The sequence below is a fragment of the Panthera pardus genome, unplaced genomic scaffold (genome assembly GCF_024362965.1).
Source record: "Panthera pardus isolate Hobbes unplaced genomic scaffold, ASM2436296v1 HiC_scaffold_12, whole genome shotgun sequence".
Lineage (NCBI taxonomy): Eukaryota > Metazoa > Chordata > Mammalia > Carnivora > Felidae > Panthera > Panthera pardus.
In genome coordinates, this window is record NW_026526677.1 from 65,952,712 (window position 1) to 65,958,730 (window position 6,019).

A 6,019-nucleotide genomic window follows, 5' to 3' on the forward strand; every position below is an offset into this window, starting at 1 on the left:
TGGTCTGTTCATCTCAGAAAATGCCTGCTATATGTTAGGGCCAACTACTGTGCTGAGTTAGTGACACAAAGCTACCAGATCAGTAATCTCAAAAGATTTTAGTCTGCTGGATAAGACAGACATATAACACAATTTCAGGGCAATGCAGTAAATGCAGTGATAGAGGTTTTTAATGGGTACTAAAAACATTTATGTTGCTATGGGAGTGTGGTACAGAATTAATTTAACCCAGCAACATTTATGGGCTGGGGATAAGAAAGGTCAATAAAAACCTACTATTTACAGTTAAATGTGAAACTGTCATTATTTTATTTAGTAACTATTTATTGAATGGTCACTACATATCAGGCACTGGGCTAGGTGCTAGGAACTCAAAAATGAAAGTCAAGCCTGTTCCCTCAAGAAACTCAAGGTCTAGTAAAATAAACAATTAGTAAGCATCTGGTAAGTCCTATGATAGGAGATAAGCTTGAAAAGCTTAGAGGAGCAAAAATGAGTAGTTTCTAGACTATCCTTAGCAGCACCTCAGCTGCACCCTGTGAAATCTTTTACATATGTCCGGTCAGCTTCCTTTGCTGTTTGTCACAGTGGCCATTCCAAATCTTCATTCTTAATACCTCCAACCCACACTACTCTCCTCACCTCATACGTCATGGGGAAGATTGAGCTCATTTGGTATTCCCTCAACTTCCCACACCCATAGCTACCCACCTGTCCGTATCTGTACTCTTCCACAGCTTCTTTAATCTCAGAAAATGATACACACCTTCCGTTTAGTGCTCATCTTTCTCGTTGGGCTGTTGATTATTATACCCATTGTTGCCTTGTCACTACTGGCTTTTTGGATCTCCCCCCACCCAACTTTTATTTTGAAAATATATAAACAGAATTTGGAAGAATAGTAAAATCATTTTTAAGATTTTGCCTTTTGTGTATGCATATTTGTTTTTATTGTGTCTGAATGGATACATATAGTTGTTTTTGCTGAACCATTTGAAGATAAGCTGCAGATAGGACATTTCACTCCCAAATACTTCAACCTGAGTTTCCTTAGAGTAAGTGTTTTTCTTCTACAGAATTGCAGTATCATTATCATGCCAAAGAAAAATAACAGCAATTGTCCAAATATCATGTAATATTCAGTGCATAATCAAATTTTTCTACTTGTCCCTAAATTACCTTATAATTGTTGATGATGTTTAACCAGGAATTCATTAAGTTTCATTCATGGTGTTTCATTATGTTTCTTGTCTCTTCTAGAACTTTTACCTCTTATTTTTCAACACTGGCTCTTTGAAGAAATCAGACCATTGTTTTGTAGAACATCCACAGTTAAAATTTGTATGTTTGCTTCTTTATAGTAACGGTACCTTGTTTCTATGTCCCCCACTATTTCCTGTAAAAAAGTCCTGAAGACTTGATTAGATTCAGGGTTTTGGCAGAGACACTTCATGGGTTATATTATGTACTTCATGTTGAATTCTCATTAAGAGACAATGTCAAGCTGTCTATTGGTGATGCTAAATTAGATTGCTTGGTTCAGTTGTGCCTACCAGATCTCACTTTTGTAAAAGTACTTTTATTACTCAATTGCACTCATTTTTCTTTTTGATATTCTTGCTATAATAGTCCTTGCTACTCCCTGCTAAGTACTGTTGTTCATAGCCAGGGTCCTTTAAAAAATAGTCACGGTCAGGGCGCCTGGGTTGGTTAAGCGTCCAACGGGCTCAGGTTATGATCTTGCGGTCCGAGAGTTCAAGCCCTGTGTTGGGCCCTGTGCTGACAGTTCAGTCTGGAGCCTGCTTCGGATTCTGTGTCTCCAACTCTCTCTGCCCCTCTCCTGTTCATGCTCTGTCTCTGCCACTCTCAAAAATGAATAAATGTTAAAAAAAAAAAAATGGTCACGGTCAACTTTCTCACCACTCACTGTTCAACCTGCTGCAATCTGTCTCTTCCAAATCCAATGGATTTGTCTTTTTTTTTTTTTTTTTTTGAGAATCCCAAAGCAGTGAGTGTCAGACACTCAACCGTCAGAGCCACCCAGGTGCCCCAGACTTGTCATTTCTTATTTTATGTGATCTCTGCATTTCCCCCTTTTCCAAGTTACCATTCTCATCGTTTCTGGTTTTGCCTAGTTTCTGCTCCTCTTTGATTGGGGCTACCTCCAGGGCAGATCTTTTTTTGCAGGGCCCTTGTCTATAAACAGCTTGATTTTAAAATGTATTATGAAATTCATGGGCCCACATAAGGTAATGTGGTTTGTCAATAAAGATTTAGAACACTGAATAGAAAAGGTATACACTTATTGTTCAATCAGTGCACATAAAGATTCTTTATAGTATATCTCCCAACTGCAATAAAAGAATGGTAGTGCAGTTACAATGCTATGGCTCTTAAGAACCTGTTTGTATTGAACTATATGGATCTTCCCTCTAGAGTTCCCTAATACCATCTTTTTAATGCTCATTACATCATTACTTAGGATGCTGCACCCATTGTGCCACTGAATACTGGCTTCCAGTGACTATCAAAGGTTGTTGCTGTGTTTCATTGATGATTACCAAAAATGCAAGCCTTACCCAGAATATGCAGGAAAATGAATAATATTTCATTTTATGGTCATATTTATCATTTGGACTTCTGTAGCATAAACACAGAACACATTCTCACGTCTTTTCTTGAACTTTTTAGGCTATAATTGCATTCCTAGACTGTGATCTCTGGCCACACCCAGGAAGAATAGACAAGAGGCCCAGAGATGGAACAGGAAGAGGGGTTTCATTTGTACAAGGAATGTCCATTTCTCCATCGGCATGGCTTAAGTCCAAACTTATTGACACCACAATGTCAATAACAATTGAAAGGAGGACATTGGTTAGAAGGGACAATTGGCACTGTGGAGCAATAGTCATAAGAGGCCTCAGATGAGAAGGGCCTGGCCTGGCACAAGGTGCAAAACCTGCAAAAGGGTAGGGGACCTCCTTAGTGCCAGTGGCAGGAGGTAAACGGTAAAGAACAACTGCCACCACCTCACAAGCCTGGGGTCTACAGACCAGAGGCAGCACCATAGCTAAAACAATGAGAGCCCATCCACAAGCCCACACACACAATTCAATCCCACAGGTCAGTGGTGACATTTGGTAGCCCCGAACCTGGAATTTGTTCAATAGGAGAGTCACCTAAACAAACCACCATTCCTGCAGCCCGATCACATACTGCCATGTGAATGAAATATTTCTTCAGACCCAGGGCGATGCCATAGGTGCAAGACCCAGAGCTCCTTCGAGCATTTACTGCACACCCAGCATGAGTTAGGGGGTTGGAGAGTACCTGAAAGGGGAGAAATGGTACTTATCCCCAGCACCAAAGTGAAACTTAGAAAATTTCAAGGGAGGTACTTCCAGCAACCAGATCCCTTGTGGGACCAGATCCAGACTCAGGGTGCCTTGCTTAGTCCCAGTAACTGGAGAACTTAGAAAATCTTGAAGGCACTCTAAAGTACCAGTCTCCCGGAAGCATGTGTGCTGGAGGAGGATCCCTGCATACTCAAGTCTCAGAAGTATTGTCTGATGATCTCCCCTCATGTCTTTGACTACCCTTTTATTTGCCTGCGTTTTAAAAAAGATGGTGCCTGTCAGTGTTCTATTATTGGCCCTTTTTAAAAAAAAATGTTTATTTTCTTCACAGTGATTATCACCATCTTATATTACTATGTATTTCTTTTCTATTCTTCCTATGCTATGATATAATTTCCATTAGAGTAAGTTTTTATAGTTCACTGCTATAGTTTCAGTGACTAGAACACTTTTTGGCACCCAGTAGGTGCTTGACAGATAACTGAAGGCTATCAACATTGAGATCCTCATTTTATAATGAGGAAAGCAAGATTAAAAAAGGCTAATTGGCCCAAAGTAATACAGATATCTTGACCTAAAGCCTTTGTACTCTTCATTCCTTTTGTTTGGAATGCTTTCCATGTTCAAAGCATGTCTTAATCTTTGTCTTCCATCAAAACTTGTGTACTTTCTACTTCAACTGCTGAAAGCACTTCACAAGGTTACAATGAGGATTAAATGTGAATGTAAACATCAACAAACTTTGTAGAATGTTAGGCCACATACAGTTGTTAGTTCTTGTGGTTTCATCTCTTAAGATCAAAGTCAGAAAGACCAGCCTGTTTCTTCAAGCTTATTTTTATCTAAATGTGAAAATGTAACTCTTCTTTAAGAAACCTGAATAAATTCCAGGTATGAAAATTTAGATATGATGTCTTAATGTTACTAACATGTGGTTTCCTGCAAGGAATGGAAATAAGATATTTTAGTTCTTGAAATATTCCGAGGTGAGCACCTGGACAAAAGCACAGGCACATGACAGTGGTTTAAACATAGCTCCCAGTTTCATCTCAGCTGCAGATGTGTTTTGGGGCATATAGATAGCTTATACGAAGTATAGTCTGCCGGTTAGCAGATGTGGAATAATTGAGTCAACTGAGGATAGTTATCCTCAAAGTTTTTAAAACACTGATTTCCAGCTTGCCAAGGAATTGTGTATCTGAAGCATTACATTGCCCAAATGAGAAGTACAGTGATCTAAACATTAGCTATTTGGGGAATAAATCACATTCATACTTTTCTTCCAATGATCTGTAAATATTTGTACATGCATAAGTATTCAAAAATTCTATTCAAGTTTGCAATTTATCCCATTTAACTAATGGAAAAATCAATGTTCAAGGTGAAATAACTTGTCCAAATTCCCTTAGTGGGGAAAAAAAAAAAATAGAATGAAAATACGTAAGAAACCATTTCTTCACTGGCTAGTGGTATTTGCATCTCAGTCTTTGCAGCTTACAGCATACTGGGTCATATTAGAATAAAATTATCTGACTGGTTTTGACCTACAAAAACAAAATTTTTGTGGTGCAAGTTAATATTAATAATAGAACACTTAAAACCACAGAATGTATAAATTCAGAAGAGAAATTCAACAAAACACATCCTTTTAATGAAGGTGCTAAAATAGCAAAAATGAGTTTCATACCAACTGTAGAAAAGCTATAATTAGACAATAACATAAATTTATAGTAAATGATTTTTTAAGACCCAATACTTTATAAATGCTAAATGATCATGTCAAATAATCATACTGCCTATGATCTAGTAACTAAAGAACACCATGTCAGGGAGCCCAAATGTTTGATTCTTTTATCATTCCGTTAACCCTACCTAGCATGTTCCATGACCCATGTACTCACTCTTAATCCAAGACACTGATTTCTCAAGTGCATGTCCCAATGCAGAGGATAAGAGGAAAGGATTGGAAAGGGGATGAATTTCAAGAAAAAGAACAAATCCGACTCTTGGAGTAGAGGTAGGGGAGGGATTCCTGCACCTGCCTTATAGCATATGCTAGTAAATTGTGAATAAATGAATGGGTGAATAAATGAATGCCTTTCTAGTGATGAGTATGTAGTTTCATTCCTAATTGTGAAGGATAAGATCTTAAGTGATATGTCTAAAGAATACAGAACCATATAGTGTGTTTTAGATGGAAGGGAACTTAAAGATATCTAATCTAGTGTGTAGTTAGTATTTGAGAAAATCAAGGCTTGAAATTAAATGATTAGTCCAAAGTCACACAGCTCATCAGTGTCAGAGTTGGGACTAGAATTTATGTCTTCTGATTCTCAGTGTAATACTCTTTCCAGGATACCATCCAATAAAGCATCTTTCTCACCATTAGAAACAATTAGCAAATAATTTTCATACCCTGAATATAGTCTTATTTAGTATTATAATTGGAAGGACTTAAAGATTATTTAATCTAGCCCCTTATTTTACAGAGGAGAAATCTATGGTGCAAAATGTTAAATAATTTTTCCAAGGTTAGGCAGTTAGAGAATAAACAAACTCAAGTGCCCAAATCCAGAGCAGTTTCCATGTCATGCTGAAGGACACTGGTATACTTAAAAAGCTTATTAGCTTCTACATGCTTTGATGGCATATTATACTCCACA